The 18,787-nt window shown below is 38.9% G+C and overlaps 1 pseudogene; it reads right to left on the bottom strand.

Annotated features, from left to right (window-relative positions):
* Positions 1–14,754: 14,754 nt before the first annotated feature.
* Positions 14,755–15,913, bottom strand: LOC114033148 (annotated as a pseudogene).
* Positions 15,914–18,787: the final 2,874 nt, after the last annotated feature.

The following is an 18,787-nucleotide window of genomic DNA, read 5'->3' as shown; positions in this document are numbered from 1 at the left end:
GGGGTGAGGGATAAAGGTCTAGGCTTGGGCCCTTACCCCATCATTCCCAACAATCCTACTGAAGTAGTCATATGACCAGGCTAAACTTATAATAAAACAAGCCATACCATCCTGTCATGGCCACATGCCCACCATATTTTTCTGTGCTATACCTATCCTGAACAATAATATACTTCTCAGTTGCTACTTTTATTTCCATCTAAAGAAACTCATCCTGCTCATACTTTAATTCAATCTAATTCAGCAAATATTTATAAAACACCTGCTACATTACAAGGTTTATAACCCCAAGTAAAAGATTCCAGGTAAAGGCAAGGTTTTACAGACAAATATAAGAATGTGGCACCATGTCTAGCCAGAAAATAAGTCAATTATTTCCAAGTGTGATTCAGGGAGCTCGTCCATCCGCAATCATTTCTTAAGCAACCACTATGGGGCCATGTACTATGCTAGCAGCTAAGAGTGCAAAAACAAAAATGAAACAATCCTTGTCCTCCAAAAGCTTATATTCTATTGGAAGAAGAGGGTCGGGAAGAGAGAGCATGTACATATACAAATAGATGTGAAATAGATGCAAAATAAAAAGTAATTTGGGAGAAGTAACACAGCTGGGTATAAGACAAAGATAGAAAAACCTCATAGAGAAAGTTACACCAGAGTTGAGCTTTGAAAGAAACTAGGGATTCTAGGGAAAGGAAACTCTCCTGGAAACTTTCTTCATCTAGGGAAACTAGGAAGAGGAGGGAACGTAACCCAGGCATGCTAGACAGTTTATGCCAATGTACAGATTTGGAAAAAGACTGTCACGTGTAAGGAAAAGCAAGAAGGCTAGTCTGACTGGAATTTAGACTAAGCTAAGAGAAGTGATGCACAGGAAGACTAGAAAGGTAGTTTGCAGTCAAGCTACGAAGGGCTAAAATGTCAAACAAGACAATCCCAAAGGACTCATGATGAAACATGCTCTCTGAATACAGACAGAAGTATACTATTTTTCTTTTTCATTCTTTCTTTCTCTTCCTTCCTTTTCTCTTTTTCTTTCTTTGTTCAAGTCTTCTTATGTAAAATGACTACTATGAAAATGTTTTATGTGATTGCACATCTATAATCTATATCAGATTGCTTACCATCTCAGGGAGTGGGGAAGGGGTGAGGAAAGGATAGAATTTGGAACTTAAAACTTTTTTTTAATATAAAAAATTGTTTTAACATATAATTGGGGAAAAATAAAATGTTATTTTAAAAAAGAGTTTGTAGAAACCTGAAACATATGTAAACTGCCTTGGCATCACAGACTCTGGTTTTACATTAGTCATTCATTATATGCAAGATTTTTATTTTAACCAGGTATATATTTCAAAGTGTATAATTTTTAACATGAAGCATAAACTCCCAGAGATATTTGATGATTTCCTATTCATTAAAATAACAAATACCACAGCAGTTCATGGTCAAAATTTTCCCATGCACAGCCAAACTAATAAACTTTGTATGTCTTCTTTTATGAGCTTCATTTTTTAAAAGCCTCATAGATGATCACCAACTTGAATATGTCAAATATCAATTGTTCTCACCCTATCAACAGGTGCTTATGTAAGTTTTTCAGAAGCAACAATATAAAAGAAAGTAAACTAGAAACTATAGGATATCATAAAAAAGTACTGGGGTAAAATGTGGTAATTGTATAAAACAAATATGACTGGACATACCACAAGAGCTTACTTAACTGCATCTATTCCAGACAACAGTACTTATTTTAGGGCCTACTCCTGGAATTCCTAGGAAATGTCTTGGATCTCCATTTGACTGGTGGAATCGGTTCCTCTATTGAACTTCCAAAGATTCATGAGATGTACTTGAATAGTAGTTATAGCTAAAATGACAAATTGAATACTATGTAAAAAATCTGGAAAGCTAGCCACTTTTCCTAAGGCAGTTAGGTGGCATAGGGATAGAATGCTGGACCTGTAATCAGGAAAAACTGAATTCAAATTGGGTCTCAGATACTTACTAGCTATGTGACCCTGGGCAAGTCATTTGTCTGTCTCAGGCTTCTCAATGACAAAATGGAGGTCATAAAAGCACTTATCTCCCATGGTTATTGAAAGGACCAAATGAGATAATATTTGTAAAATGCTTAGATCAGTACCTGGCACATAGTATGGATTTAATAAATACTTATTCCCTGCCCCCCCCACCTTTCCTAGAAATGGAAAAAAGATACGAGAATCAATCTTTTTTTTCCCCTAATTTACAAACCTGGGAGTCAAAATATTGTCAACTGAAGTCATCATTCACAACAAAAGATGGTATTTGGCTAATACATATGCATAAAAAGAGAGGAGCTGGGTTTCCACCTAACTGTTGTTTGTCCTTGCTTCTTGAAGAGGACCATGACATCAGGAAGATGATGCCATGACTTGCAAGTGAATTAGATTTAAGTGAGGAAGGGCTATGCAAAATCACCAGCCTCATTTTCTCCTCCAGAGCCATCTGGGTCCTGTAGTAAGATATAGATCAGGAATTGGAGATGGCCCAGGAAGCAGTGGGAGACGTTGGCCTTTTCAAGCTAAGGTCTTTCCAAGTTCTCACTTTGACTGAGGCAACACCCATTCAGTGTTTAAGGCTGGTTAAGAAATGATTCAAGGAATGGCCCCTTTTATCTAATCAAAAAGAAAGAAAGAAAAGAAAAGAAAACAACATGGGAGGGGATCCCTCTGGGTATCTGGCCACAACAGAAACAATTACTCTTTATATTCACTCTGAGCCATCTGGGCCCAAACAATCACTACTGAGTGGTGCTTAGGCTGGGACCTATTGTTGGCTAATCAATCAAAGCCACAGTGTATTGTGTTTAAGGCCTTGTCTTTAAGAAGGAAATCTAGCCAGTAATCCCCAAGATATCTTGCTAGGTTTCAGCCATAATAAAATTTTATAAATAAATAAAATTTATTTTATTATTTTATTTGTAAATTTATTTGTAAATTTATAAATTTATAAAATTTATTTACAAATAAATAAAATAACATTTAAAAAAAATAAAATTTACATTCTTTTGGGCAGAGCACCCATAGGTAAGGGCATGATATCCCATGTGGACAGAGAGGGAAGAGGGAGCTGGGACTACTAACAGGTTGTTGTTTGTCTTTCATATGCATAGAAAGAGAGGAGCTGGACTTCTACCTGATTATGTGATCAGGGAACAGAGGTCATAAGGCAACATTTCAATTTGGGGAATAAGGAGAGAAGATGTGGGTGAAGAAGTAAGAAACTAAAGGCCCAGTCTGAATTGAACATGGCATGCTCGAAAAACAGTGAAGGTCATATCTAGCTGGAGTACAGGGCTCCTTTTGGAAAGCAGTAATAATAAGTTTGAAAAGTTGCACTAATGAAGAGGCGTAGAGGTTTTGGGGTGCTCCCAGATGCACAGAGGCACCCCAAGATTGCGGCTCCGGGTCTGCCTGAATGAATTCAACCCAAATCTTCTTCCAGCCAGAGAAAAAGTTTATTAAAGATAAAGCAGATAGGCCAGACTCCCAAGGAACCCAAATATCAGTGACTCCACAGGTGAGAGGGCATGAGAGTCTCAGCCTTTGGTCATGAGAAATTCCCAGCATCTGAATGGGGGCTAAGGTGGATCTTAAATACAGTAAAAAACTGTGGGAGGGATCTAGGAGTGACCAAGTAGTTTGGGGTGATGGAAGAGCCTAGAGAGATCTGGATGGGAGTGGCTAGTAAGCTGGGGTGAACAGAACTCTTGGGTCCTGGACCACCTGACCCTAGCTAGGATTAAGGGTGGGAAATGGCCAGGGGCCATAGGTAGGTAAAACAATGGAGGAGAGATTGGGTGTAGCCACAGTAAAAGGCCAGTTGAAGGGGGGAGGTGGTTGGGAAAAAGGGTCCAGGTAAGAATTCCATTTGGAAGGTCTAAGAGATTTGAATAAACAATGAGAATAGATAACGAAGGGAACTGGAAGGGGGAAGTTTGCTTTTAAAGGGAGATAAAGAGAGCTTTTAAAGGGAAATAAAGGCAGTTTCTAAAACTTTAAGGTTTTTCTGGACCGGTAGACAAACTTCTTTTTAGGGCTAGGGGCAGAGGTGCATTTGAATAAGATTAAAAGGTAAGGCTAAGGCTTTCAAAGAGAGATAAAGTGAGTCTACAAGGAATCTAAAAATTTTAAAGGTTTTCTACAAATGGGAGCCAAATTCCTTTTGGTGAAAAGGGGCAAAGGAAAAGTGGCAAAGGTCTCAGCTTCTGAAACTGAATGAAACCCTCTTCACTAAGGCTAGATTGTTGAGAGCCTTCAATGTTGAGAAACCGTGACTGTATTCTTTAATAAGATTATTTCACTAAAAATATGAACTAAAAGTGAATTTGTTTATAGTCAAAAGCTAATAAAAAATATAAAAACTACTGAGAATTTTATAGAAAGGATTCAAAAAAGGAGTCATGGATAAATTCTTTAGCTTTGACACAAATGTTAGGACTGGAGTGTCTGAGGTGACATCCCCCTTCTGCAAAGGCAATGATTGAATTGTGTATATGATTAGGGTCTTTCATCATAAGGGTCCAGGCTTCTATGTTTCTGCTACTGGCATCCATCTCTGACCCCTCACTTCTAAGTTTAACTATACCTTTCTTTCAACAGTTTTTCCCTCTTGCTTCTGATGGGGTTGGAATCTGGACCTCAGAAAGGAAAAACTCTGGCCCCAGAGCATTTCCCACCCTTGGTAATTCTATTACCTCATGGACCCTGGACTTTCCCATGTGGCCAAATCTCTGGCGTTCCCCTGAGGCTGTAGTCCCATCAACTGGTCTTTCATTATGGCTACACCCAATCTCCCCTCCCACTGTTTTGCCTCCCTATGGCCCCAGGCCTTTTCTCACCCTTGGTCCCACCTAGGCTCCATTTCCCACCCTTGGGAATTCTATTACCTCATGGACTACTTGGCCACTCTCCCACGGTTTTTCTGTATATAAGGTCCATCTTGTCTCCATTAAGATGCTCAGATTTTCACAATCTAGCCAATAGCCCAGAGATGCTCAGCCTCTTTAGGAGTCTAGCTAATATGGTGAATCTTCAATAAACTTTCTTTTTGACTGCAAGAAGGCTTGGGTCAAATTCTTTCAGGCAGGACCTGGGTATCATGATTTTGGGGTGCCAGGACCCCTAACCCCTAGTCTGCATCACTTCCAACACATTTATGGTAGAGTTCTCACTCCTCTTCTTTGAGAAGCAGGATGTTAGTAGAAAAAGAACACTGGATTTAGAAGTCAGAAGACCTGGGTTCATATCTCAGATCTGCTACCCACTACCTGGGTGACCTTGTGATGGGATGTGAATGATGGACCCCTAAAAGGAAAAGACCATGTCTTTGGGACCTTGAACCCAAAGCCCCTGAACCTAGATTTCTGGCATTCACCTGAGGCACTCAGCCCATCCCAGTCAATAATCCTTTTAAGTGCCCTTTCACTGGGGCTCTCACACCATTTAACTCCTTCCATTGTCTGCACCTGGCCCCACTCCAGGCTACTTGCTATTCCTTAATCCCATCCAGATCTTCCCACAGTCTTTCTGTATAAAATATTAATCTTACCCTCATCAATTGCTTAGATTCTTAAAATCTGGCCCACTTGTATTGGCATCACAAATAGTACAGACTCACTAGGAGTCTGGCCCACTTCTATTGGTGTTACAATAAACTTGCTACTTGGACTGAAAGAAGGTTTGAATGGTCGAATCCTTTGGAGGCAGTCCTGTGCCCTGTACCCTTGCATTTTGCGATTCCCAGCACCCCTAGACCACAATGCTTGGACAACTTAAACTCTCTGGACTTTACTTTCTTTGTCTGTAAAATGAGGTGTTTGGACTAAATTATTTTTTGAGGCCCCTTCCACCTCTAAATCTATGACCAATCCAAATCTATGACTCAAATCCAATTCACTCACGTGTCATGGCATCACCTCCCTGATGTCATGGTCTTGATTTTGAGAACAAAGAACAAACAGCAACAGCACTCTAGTAGCCAGGATTCCATTCTTCTCCCTTGTTCAGGCACATTATTTGAAAACCATGAGGGTGTATCTGAATGGAAGGAGGGGAGAAGATCTTTTCTTTTTGAACATTTCATGTCCCGTCCCGCGGGACATCAACGGAGGTCCGGACCTGTAAAAGAAGGAGGGGAGCAGGGGACACAGGAAATGGAGACAAGGCAGGCTTTCTGATCAAGTCTCGTTTATTGAAGGCAAGCTCGGGGTAGTTATACACACAGTAAGAGGGAGTGGGGGAGTTCCACCAATGGTATAGGGGCGGGGTATTCCAGGAAGAGATACAGCTTTGTCCATAATTTGTTCTTATCACAAGGAGGCCTTGACAACTGCAACCTAGTAATTTTCCAGAGGTCATACTGGGCCTGTGGTCCCTTACAATTTCACACACGTTCAGCTCCCTATTTCATATGTATTGGGAGGAAAAGTGGTAGAAAGGCTGAGATGTCCTCAGACTGCCCATCTCTTAATCTACCAATTCGTTTATCCACTCCAACAGTAGCCACACCTATCCCCTAGTGTCCTGAGGCTTGGAGTTTCTTCCTGAAGAACTTCAAGGCAGCTTGATCACTATTGTATGTCATGATAATTGCTTCATGTATGTGTTGTACTAGATGGCTGCTGAGGTTTTTTCAAACTCTCAAATTCTGTGATTCTGTGATTCTTCTTTGTTTTTCTTCATCTGAGTTTAGGTGATTGACCAGTAATCCTTAAATGGACATCTCCAACCATGGAGGCAACCTTGTGAGTTCAAGAATAGCATAGATCCTGGGTCCCTGGGTCCCTTGATCAGAGCTGACTGGCAGTAGGGGGAATTTCTGCGTCAGGGAGAATAACCACCAATGAGGGAAAAATTCAACTCCTGGCTAAGCTTACCAGAAGACTTGGACCTGGAAGGAATAGATTGGACAGCATAGAGCTGAGACAAAAATGTAAAATGACCAACCAGCAGTCCTGCAAACTATACCATGACTTGATGTTTTAGGTATCAATGTCCCAAGAAAGTATAATAGTAGTTATGTTACTACTTCTTATTTAAATTTTCTGTGTTTACATTATTAAACTTATAATTTATTATATATTATATGTTAGATTATAGATTATACATAATATTATTCTGTTGATTGTTCATATTAAACATTTCTTTTGTGTAGAGGAAGTAAAGTTATTCTATACTTTAATCTATATTGTACATTGAGGACTCCAACTCCTTCATTTAGGTAGACTTTTGACACAAGCCAAACCTTGGCTTTCAGCAATTTTTCTCAGGGCTGTGGAGGTAAAGGTGTGGGATAAGGAGTCAAAATGTATGATAAAAGGAAACTAACGCCTCTTCTCATTAAAGGCCAGGTCCCCCAGGTCTAAATCTGGCCACTGGGTGCATGGCTCTAGAGAAGAGGGCAACTTTAGTAGAGAAGAGTACAATGCCCCAGATTCTTGGGCCCAGTAAACCATTCTAATGGTCACAAGTGCAATCTCATCCAACTCACTAAATCTAGCCAGCCCCATACAATGTTTCATATCCAAGTCAGCCAGCCATTCTGGGCATATCTGACACTCCCCCAATGCCTTCCCATATAACCTCCCACTTTCCCTGACTTTACACATTTTGCTATGGAACCAGTAATTAAAACAATGGTGCTATTGCTTTTGGAAAAAGAAATGACAGTTACCAGTTATGGTTCCACCCACCATCCCCAGGACTTCCAAAGCTTCCTTCCATGGTAATCACATTCCTATATATGTTCCCTCCCCCTATTAAGAGGGAACCTTGAGGGCAAGGACTGGTTTACTTTTGTATTTGCTTCTGTAATATTTAGGACAATGCCTGGCACAAAGCAGATGCCTAATAAATTCATTCATGAATTTATTTTCTTATCATTATTATTATTATTATTATTATCATCATCATCATTATTATTATTATTATTATTGAACAATAACATAAGTATATAGTAAGATTGGGGCATTGCTGTACCAATTGATTAATGAAGATTGGTTCTGAGCTCTGGCTTTCTTTTCCCAACTAGGAAAATTATAGTCAGGTTTTAAGAGAAATATTAAAAGCATAGAAGAAAAGAAGAGATATTATAGACATGGAAGAGCAACACTGTCCAATAAAGATTCACAGCCTGTAATCACCCTCAATCTCCATTAGTCTGGATCATGCTAAGGAGCTCGCTGTCAGAAACAAGTGCCCAGAGTGCAACTTGCAACTGAGTATTCTGGAAAAGGAAAGATCCCCATTTGTGATTTTAAACAGGTGAAGCCTGAGATAATATAATGCAAATTCCAGTCCTTATAGATTATTGTAGGATTTTTTAAATTTGTTTATCTTTTTGACCAGAGCTATGATTTCATCAAGAGACTCCTGGTGAGGAATTTTGCTCCACCAAAGCAGATTATGGCCTTCTCTGCAATTGTTTGCCTCATTTCTTATCTAGCCTTAATCATTGAATGCATGTTGCCTCAGTCAAACTGAGATCTATTTAAATAAAAAAAAAACAACCTTACCTTAAAAAGGCCAAGGTCTCCCACGTAGCCAAGGCCATCTCCAGTCATCCTGAACAATATCTTGCAACTGGACTCAGATGGTTCCAGAGGAGAAAGTGAGGCTGGTACTTTTGCACAGCTTTCCCTCATTTAAATCCACCAATAGGTATTTGAGATTATCCAGTAAGGATCAGAGAAAGAAGAGAAGAGTAGAGGTGGTTGGTGACTCCTTGGGAGTAGTACCAAGACAGCTATTTGTTGACTTAATTACAATAGAGTGGACGTTGTCTTCTCAGGCATGTATCCAAGAAATAATAGAAAACCTCCCAAGACATTTAAACAGATGACTACTATCTGCTTCTAGTCATTAATGTAGACACAAATGATTATTATGTGGGAACCTAGAATGCACTGTCAAAAACATTATGAAATCTTGGCCAAAAAACCGAGAGCCTAGGAATATAGGTGATATTTTCATCATTGCTTTCCATCAAAGGCAAGGGATGCAAAAGAGAAAAAAAAGAATATTTGGGGAGGGAACAGATGGTTAAGGAAATGGCTAATATGGTGTCTGGGAACAGATAGTTAAGATGGTGCCTGGGAGTCAGAATTAGATTTCTGTACCACAAATTGAAAATTGAAGGGTTGATCAAGAAGATGAAATCCAAGAATGGATTTGGAATTGTTTAATTTCTTAAAATTTGGTGATGAAAGTCTTTTGAAAAGGGATGAACTGGACCTTATTCTTATCCTTATTAGGAAAATTAGAGATTGTGCTTAAAGTTACACAGATAAAAAATAAAACTAGGATTTGAACTCATGTCATCTAACTCTAAATCTATTGTACCATGTTAGTGGGATATGATAATTGTTTTTAAAGTATTTGAAGCATGGCCATTTGATAAAAGGGATTAGATTTATTCTGTTTGGCCCCAAAAGATAGAAGTAACTTGGAAGGAACATTGTTAAAAGATGTTCATTTGTCATGACTATTACTTGATATGGTTCTATGAATGCTATCTATAGCAAAATTGCAAAAAAGAGAAATTCATGGAATAAGCACAGGCAAAGAGCAAATATAATTGTTATAATTTGTTGGTAATACTTAGAGAACTCTGGAGATTCAACTAGGAATTTATTTTAACAATTACTGACTTCTTTCGAAGCAGCAGGACAGAAAATAAATTTACAAAATTACCATGTATTCTGAATTTTATAACAAAAACCAATGGAAGATACAAAACCAAATTTCATTTAAAATAATTACAAAATGTACAAAATATCTGAAAGTCAACCCACTAAGATACACTCAAAATTCACATGAAAACAACTACAAAACTTGTTACAGAATTAAAAGAAAACTTAAGTAATTGATTTTACATCCTTGGGTCATACCAATGAAATAAAAATTGCTAAATTAATTTATAGATGTAATACCACACCAATCAAAACCACTATAGCAACATGTTCTGGACTAGGCCTGACTCAATCAAGCCAATCTTTTGGTAGTCTAGGTTCGGTATTGAAATAAAATGAGACACTCAGAGGTCATTCAACAATTAACAAAAAAGAGCTTTACTTAGTTATTTCAAGAGAAGGCCATTCAACCACCATAGGCATTAAGGTCACCTCTAGTTAACTCAGCTGAATGAAGCTCCCTTGCCTGAGTTACCCATTATGATTTACCAGCCAAGCATCAGAATACTGCTGGAGTTCCTTGTAGCTGCCTTCTTCTCAGGGGATGAGTAAGTCAAGTCGACAAGCATTTATTAGATGCTTACTGCATGCCAGACATGGGTGAAAAGTATTGAGAACATAAAATACAAGCAAAATAGTCCTTCCCTTCAAGGAATTTACATTCTAATGTAAGAATTCACATATGAGGAAACTGACGAGAAGGGGAAGGGGGGAAAGAAGGTACCTGAACAGGGACAAAGTGGGAAAGTCTGGAGGGTCAGAAGTGAAGCTGTGAGATAGTGAGGGACTGAGCATGGCTGTCCTAGGAGCTTCCTCAACATGGAGTTTCTTCAAGGACCTGATCAGTATTGGGATAGGTGGAGGGATCTTTCAGGATGAGAAGATAGCTAAGGCATGGTTCAGAGCGGAAGAAAAAAGAGCCTGGAGAGGAGTGAGGGAGTGAGCATGGCTGGCTCAAAATGGACTCCTCAAAATGGACTTTTCAACACCAATTCAAAAAGAATAGGAGAGACATAATTAAAAAAAAAAGTAAGAATGAAGGAGGCTTTGTATTACTAAATGTCAAATTATGCTAAAAACAGCACTCATCAAAAGTACTTAGTATCAGTTAAAAAATAGGGAAGCTGAATAATAGAACAGATTAGGTAAATGAAACTGAGGAGCAATGAAACATACTGGCAAAGTATTCAATAAATAGAACATCAACGGCTGGGGTAATGACTCCCTATTTGATGAAAACTGCTTGGAAAAATTGCAAAGTAGTCTGGAAAAATTAGATTTAGATCAGTATTATGCCACATATCACAACTAGTTCTAAATGGATGTATATATTTATATATGTCTATATAAATATAAAGGGTCAAAGCATTAAAAATTGGAGATGGGAAGCACATACTTTCCACAGTTATATTAGGGGGAGAATTTTAAACTAAATGAAGGGTTTAAGTGATCATAGATAATAAAATGGGTAACTTCCTCCAAGTAAAATTTGAAAGTGTTTGTATAAGCAAAATCAATTCAGTTAAAAGATGAATAGTTAACTGGCAAAAATCCTTGCAGAAAAATATTTCTACTAAAGATCTGATATCCAAGATGTATAGGGGGACAGCTAGGTGGCGCAGTGGATAGAGCACTGGCCCTGAAGTCAGGAGGACCTGAGTTCAAATCCGGCCTCAGACCAAACACTTGACACTTACTAGCTGTGTGACCCTGGGCAAGTCACTTAACCCCAATTGCCTAAAACAAAAAAAACAAAACAAAAAAAAACCAACATGTATAGGGAATTGATATACACATGTGAGAAAAAAAGCCATTCCCCAATGAATATGTGGTTAAAGGATAAGGTTAGGGAGTTTTCAAAAGAAATACAAGCTATAAACAACCATGTAAAAGAATGCCTCAATTACTATGAATAAGAGAAATTCAAATTTTAAAAACTCTGAAGTTCCACTTGATCTTCATGAGATTAATAAGAGGACAAAAAAATGAAAATGACAATTGTTTGGGGTGAATGGGTTTTGTGATAATCTTGATCAGAGACAGTAGAGATTACATAACAGGTGATGTTTGCAATCCACTTTGCTCAGTCACCTGACTTCCCTTAGCCTTTATAAAAATGTTTGGGCAAGGTCACCACTAAAAGAAATCTTCTTTTAAAATGACAACATGCTGATCACGTCCCCTCTCTATGCTGTACTGTGAGTATTGCCAGATACTTTCTTTATATTATCCCCATTTAAAAGCAACTACACACACACACACACATATACAACAGACACACACACTGCATTCAAGAGGAAAAAGATGCAGAACAATGAAATAAATATGATTTGTTTTTTCTAAATGCAGGATGGCTCAGCCTTCAAGCATTATAAAATTATTGCTTCAAGCAAGCAATTACTATTACTAATAATATTTATGAATTGCATGCTCATGTATACTTATTTTTTTTTAGTTCCCTGACTCACCAGAAAAACAAAAATTATAACCTCAGAGAAGACAAATGAATATTTCTCAATAGCTCTTGAATGTCAAAGGAACATTCTCCCCTAAGGTGATACCTGGGGCAACTTATAGACATATTTAGGGTTCCAAAATAAATCTCTAAATTCCAAAACCTACCATGGGAAAATGTTGTTATTTTAAAAATAAACTTCAAAGTTTGAAAATAAAAGTTATATTATTTCGTTGAGCTGGTGCTGATATACTAAGGTGTGTACCAAAGCCTGCTCAGCCCATTCTTTTCTTGCTCTACCCTGACCTATTAGCCTTTTTAGAAGTTACTATACCAAGATGACAAATGGGTATTTCAGTTCCAAACAAGATATCTTCCTGACTCCAGATCTAGCATTCTGTCAACTGCTCCTAGACTCATATCAATTGATTCTTCCTTTGAGAAATCTTTCTTGATTCCCCCAGTTCTCTCTCTTTTCAATTGATAACTATCTGTGGAAATGTATCTCCTTAATAAAATGCAAACTTCCCCTGAGAATAGGAGCTATTTTTCATTTTATCTTTGTTCAACCCATGACCTAGCACCACAAGCTCTGGATTAATATTGACTATGTTCAATCTTGTCAGGGATTAGGGGCAGGAAGTGGGAGGTTCTAAATATCACTCCCTGGCTTATTTTGTCCATACCCCAGGATTTTCAGAATTTCACTTCTAAGTCTGCACACATGTGAATAAAACGGTTCAATTCCTATGTAAGCATTGAAGATAATAATGTATATTTGATAAAGGACAGTTTTTATTTCACCCTATAAGAAGAATATAAGCAACACAAACAACAAACTGGAGCCCATAAGCAATGCAGAAAAAAATAAAGGACTGATAGTAACTAGTAACAATTTCTTTCTCTTTGATGAGCTCAAGGATTTATATAGGCCACCAGCTTTATCCTACATTTTCAAAGAGGACAAATGACCTCATAGGGTGATGTCTTGACTTGCCAGTGAATTGGATTTAAGTGAAGCAGAGTTACACAAAGTCATCAGCTTCATTCTCTCTTCCAGTCATTGAAGTCCAGTGGCAAAGATAAAAATCAGAGTGACTGGCAATGGCCCAGGATGCAGTGGATGACCTTGGCGAATTCGATGTCTGACCAAGCTCTAAGCTTCTGCCATCTTCATGACCATTGGAATAAATTGTTCTAATCTACCCATTCCACCAGGAGCAGTTTTCACTTGCTTGGGGTAGACATCCCCCTAACTCACCTATGTGTCTGAGGCTTGTTGGTGACTCAACCTGGCTTAGCCTATCTGATGAGGTGGTTTTACCGGGGTGTGGCCACTGTGCATGCTATAGCTTCATGAAGCCACAGGTGAGAGTTGGGTGAAAAGTGAACACCAAAGATGGATGAGCAACCCTGAAAAGAGCTCACAGAGTTGTTAGTCTTCCTTGAACACCCCATACACCCCAGCTTTATAGTGCCTCCATAATGAAAGGGAAACAAACTTGGAATTGGTACAAAGTAAACTCTCTTCCATCATACTACTCCATCTGAATAATACATGGTTGCAGGAGAGCACAAATTCCAGGTTTTTCTTCATAACATGGTTTAGTAACCAGTCTAATACTCCCATTCTGAAGTCATATGTTCCATCTTCAGAATATTCCTTCATAAGCCTGAGGCTTCAGGAACTCTACTCCTTTTCCAGAAAACTGGGATTCAAACACTCCCAACTCAGCCATGTGGTTTCCTTTTCTACAGCTGCCATCTTTCAGGCCAAGAGGCTCTGAAACTTCTATGACTTCCATCTATAGGATAAATCACGAGAAGTAGGTTCCTAAGGAGGCTATAAAGAATGAAAGGCTTCAGGATTTAAGTTGGCTCTCAGGAACCTGGCATGCACTCAACTCACTAGATGTCTCCAAATGACTAAAGTAGATCTGTCTTTTAATAGGCCAGGTACAAAGGGTTAACTTCAATCCATAATAGCCCAAGCAATCCAATCATCCACCATAATTAAACAAGTATTCCATTGGTGTATTCATACCTATTAGGGTATTTAAATTCTTTAATTGTAATCAGCGTTTTGTGTGTGTGTGTATGTATGTGTGTGTGCATGTGTGTATTTAATAAGTCATTTTACAGCAAAGAAAATGTTTAATCAAATCAAAAAAGATTCTGGTAACAGAAGAACATCTGTCTCAGGTTTCTGAAAGGAAGGCCCCCATGGGAACCCTGACCCAAAGGATGTGAGGCTTCCCTGAAGAAGGTCCAGTGCACAACTCCTGGACAGCTCCTTGCCACTGTCCAGGCCTCACCACCCCCACCAAGAGGACAGTCAAGCAAGCGCATAAAAAAAGAGAAGGGGGAGGACAGAAGCTTCACCAAGTGGCTCCAACTGCACATGAGCAGAAGAAAGGAACCAAAGTGGGTCTCTGGAGCCTCAGTCTCCTTTTCAATGCAAAGTCAGGTCAGATTAGCACCAGGACCTCTGAGGGCTAGGACCACTCTGGGAGGGAACAAAATCACGAAGGAGTCAAGGGAAAAGGACCACAGTAGGGTCTGGTCACTGCCTGGCTGATCCATCCACCAAGAACCAGGAACTGCTAGCTTTGGAGTGGAAAGGTTCAGACCACATGTGACACAGGGCAGCCTTTAAATGGGCCATTGTGAGGAGCAGTAATGAGGAGAATTGTGCCAAGTAGATGAGCAAAGGCTGAGCCAGGACACCACTATCACAGTCAGCAGACCTACAAAGTATCAGATGAGAGTGCCTGTGGCCCGAGATGTTCCCAACTTCCCACAGAAGTCACTGCTGACCTTCTTGTTGTGGTTATCATAGCACAGTACAAAACACAGGAGGAGTCCTGGCATCACCATATCATCTCCAGTATGGAGAGTGGCTGTCTGTGGAGCTCAGAAAGACCAGTTTTCCAGGAAGAGACAATCAAGAAACATCTCAGCCTGCATTTGCTCACAGGTGAAGCTTCTGAGATAGAACATCAAGGGGGTTGTCTGCTGGCTGGGTGGCCACTTTGACTTTGACATTGATATTAAAGATGTAGGCGGAGAAAAAGACCCAGACAACATCACAGATTAGAAGCCCTGAAAGGAGCAAACAGGAAACATTAAGGCTCAGCGGGCAGACAAAGGCAAGCTTGACCACACAGATCCCCAAGGGCGAGAGCATCCATGAGAAGTCAATGGCCAGTCTGAACCCAGATGAAGACAAGCACGACAAAAAGGAAAAGGAGAGCAGCTCCACAGTAATTGATGTTTCAGATAATGGCCTTATTCCTTCAGCCTCACCAAGTCAACCAAGCTCTCCTGTTCATCCCCCTATTATTTGATTTTTTGATTTTTGGGTTTTTTTTGGGGGGGGTTGTTTGTTTTGTTTTTTTGTGAGGCAATTGGGGCTGACTTGTGCAGAGTCACACAACTGGTAAGTGTCATGTGTCTGAGGCCGGGTTTGAATTCAGTTCCTCTTGACTCCAGGGCCAGTGCTCTATCCACTGTACCATGTAGCTGCCCCCATCCCTCTATTATTTGAAAAATTTTATACCCACTCTCAGAGTTTCACTTATGTCTTCAGTAACCAATGTAGTGCCTTGCACATAGTAGGTATCTAATAAATTGTTGTTGAATCAGGTTGAATTGACAGAATCCTTAACTCTTTTGACATGTCAGAATAGCTTGATAATTATGCACCTACCCAACAACTCCATTCCTGGTCAGTCCCAACATCCTAATACTCTTTTTTTGTTGTTTAAAGTTTTATTGATGTGCTTTGTTTTTACATGATAAATATTTTCAGATTATCCTCAATCCTTGAGAGGTCTTTTGTAACAAAGTAAAACAGTTAAGTAAAGCTAATAATAAGGTGGTCTCATCTGAAAGCACATGTAGCATTTCGCATCTATAGCAATCCCCCTACACACACACACACACAAACACACTCCCTCCCCAACCCTGTCTCTCTCTCTCTCTCTCACACACACACACACACACACACACACACACACGTCTATTTTTTAATAATTTACATAAATCTCTGTTCTCTTCCTCCCAGGTTCCTCCCTTCCCCCATTTAGAGGAAAGAAAGGAAAAACAAATTTCTTGCAATAAATATGCAGGCAAGAAAAACACTCCCTCAAAAACCGGATACAAATATATCCTAAACCTCTTGTCATCTCTCCCACATGACCTGACTTCCCTTTCTTACCTCAGATGACATCTACCAGTTGTGTCCCGCAAGAATTTCAAGTCCCATCTTCCTGGCATCAGACCTAATTCCTGGGGCCTGGAGCCTGAAGTTTTGTGAGAAATGTAGTTTCTGATGGGATGGGCTTGGACTTACTGAACACCACCAGGAAGGATAAGATTCACCTTATCTGATTCCTGTTATACTTGGCATTTCAGAATTTCTTTATCTCCTTCTACTCTGCAAATGTATAACAATTCAACTAAATTCAATGCAACAATTTAACAAATATCTATTAAACACTTTACTATGTGCAGAGTACTTTACACTTGGCTAGCTTCTGGGGAAGGAGAGAAGGAAGGAAAGAAGGAAAGAAGGGAAGGAATGAAGGAAGGAAGGAAGGAAGGAAGGAAGGAAGCTAATCTTGAAAGGATAATAAGATTTCTGAAATGTGAAGGAAAGGAGAATGGCTTAGTGCAAATGCATACAGCAAGAAATAGAATGCCAAATTCAGAATACAAATGTAACTATAACACAGAAGGTATCAATGAGAGAAATACCAGCTAGTCAGGAAAGTTAGGTTGGAGCCCAATCTTTAAATGTCCATGTCCTTAAATGTCAGGCAGGCAGAGGAGTCTGTTCTTTATGCAGAGGGTGTTGTGGGGAACCATGGAAGGTTTTTGAGCAGGAGAGGAACAAGGTCAGACCTATGTGTTAGGGTAGCTATCCAGCAGTTCTATAGAGGATAGTTTAGAATAGGAGAGATGAGAAACAAGTTGAAAATAGTGAGGCTATTACAATAGTTCAAGTAAGATCCAATGAACTAGAACTGTGGCATTGCAGGTGAGAGATGGAATGAATGTACAAGATATGCAGATAGAATTTAAAAAAAAAAACTTCACAACTGAATGAATGGGGGCAGGGTGAGAAAAAAGGAAGAGACAAAAATGACTCTGAGGTTAGGAACCCGGAGGATAGCAGTGCTGTTGACAGAAAATAGCAAAGTTTGGAGGAAATATATTGTTTTCCTTTGGACATTTGGGACTAAGGAACTATCACTATGGGAGAAACAGATACTCTGCTCTCTTTAATCTAGCATTTTGTTTACAAGACAAGCAATTCTCTAAAAGACACATTCCTCTTTTTGAACAAAATGGCATTTTAATTAAAGCTGAAAATGAATATAAAATTCTTTAAATAATAGTAATTTGACTCATTAAAAATGAATGCATGGTCTTAACAGCATCTCATGTTCCTAACTATTACAGATTTTCAATTTTATATTAACTGGAGATGTAGTAACTGTGATAATTGCAGAGAGCCAAACTAGATAACATGGGAGTTTTGTTAGTGTATTTACAAAATGCAATTATTTTAATTAGCTATTTGCATTAATTAATTCAATAGGATAATTGTGCTATTCTATCTTTAATATAATTGAAAATATAAATATAGTTATTAGCAGGAATCACTCTAGTGGGACAGATAATTTATCTTAACTGTTTCTACACCCATCTTTTCATGACATTACCCCTTAGTCACCTACTGCCCTCAACCTGACTTGACTGGATCCTCCCACCACCAGGGTGATCAAGTCTGGTCAATGTTCTTTATTCCACACCTATCCTTACCTACTACTACCCCACCCCAGCTAGCAAAATATATTTGGCATGTCCCATTGCAAAATCATGCCCAACATCACCATGGAGGCCTTCGGTCAGCATAACTCTCATTTCCTACTATGTTGGGGAGGTTGAGTTGCCACCCTACTTTTCAAATATATTAGCTTTCTTTGACCTAATCTGTGCAGATTTTATTTTATGGCTATCTATCTAGGTCTATACACAAAAATTATAGCTACAAACCAAGTCAAAGTTTCCATGATTTTAGTGGTAAGGAGAAGTGTGGTTTTTTTTCTTATGTCTATTCTCATAACTGGATGATAGTCATATCAGCATGTCAATCCACACTCATATAGGAGAAAAGATGTGGGAAGTAGAAAGATAGTGGAAATTAGTTTAAAACTACCCTTAATGAGATTATCTGTTTTTTTTTAATCCAGAAACTACAGAAGAAATCATTCAAATAGAAATTCATTACAAGACCTAGATAGTATTTTTCATGTTTGGCTGCCTTTAAGTATCATGATTTTCGTATAAAAACACCGTTTCCAAATCCTGAGGTTTAATTTTAAGAACTTCTTACGGGAAAGAATGTGCTAATATTTCTCAAAAGACACAAATGGAAAAAATGAAATCTGACTAATGACAGATGCTGGAATAATCATAAACTCTTAAAATTCTTATCAGAAGAGAGAGTCCTACATAGATAATCTTGTATAATGCTGCATAATCTACTGTTCTGAACAAAATGTGACCCTTAAAATACCTTTGGAGTA

The sequence above is a fragment of the Vombatus ursinus genome, unplaced genomic scaffold, assembly GCF_900497805.2.
Source record: "Vombatus ursinus unplaced genomic scaffold, bare-nosed wombat genome assembly UNPS02006779.1, whole genome shotgun sequence".
Taxonomy (NCBI): Eukaryota; Metazoa; Chordata; class Mammalia; order Diprotodontia; family Vombatidae; genus Vombatus; species Vombatus ursinus.
This window is presented reverse-complemented; position numbering and strand designations above follow the sequence as displayed.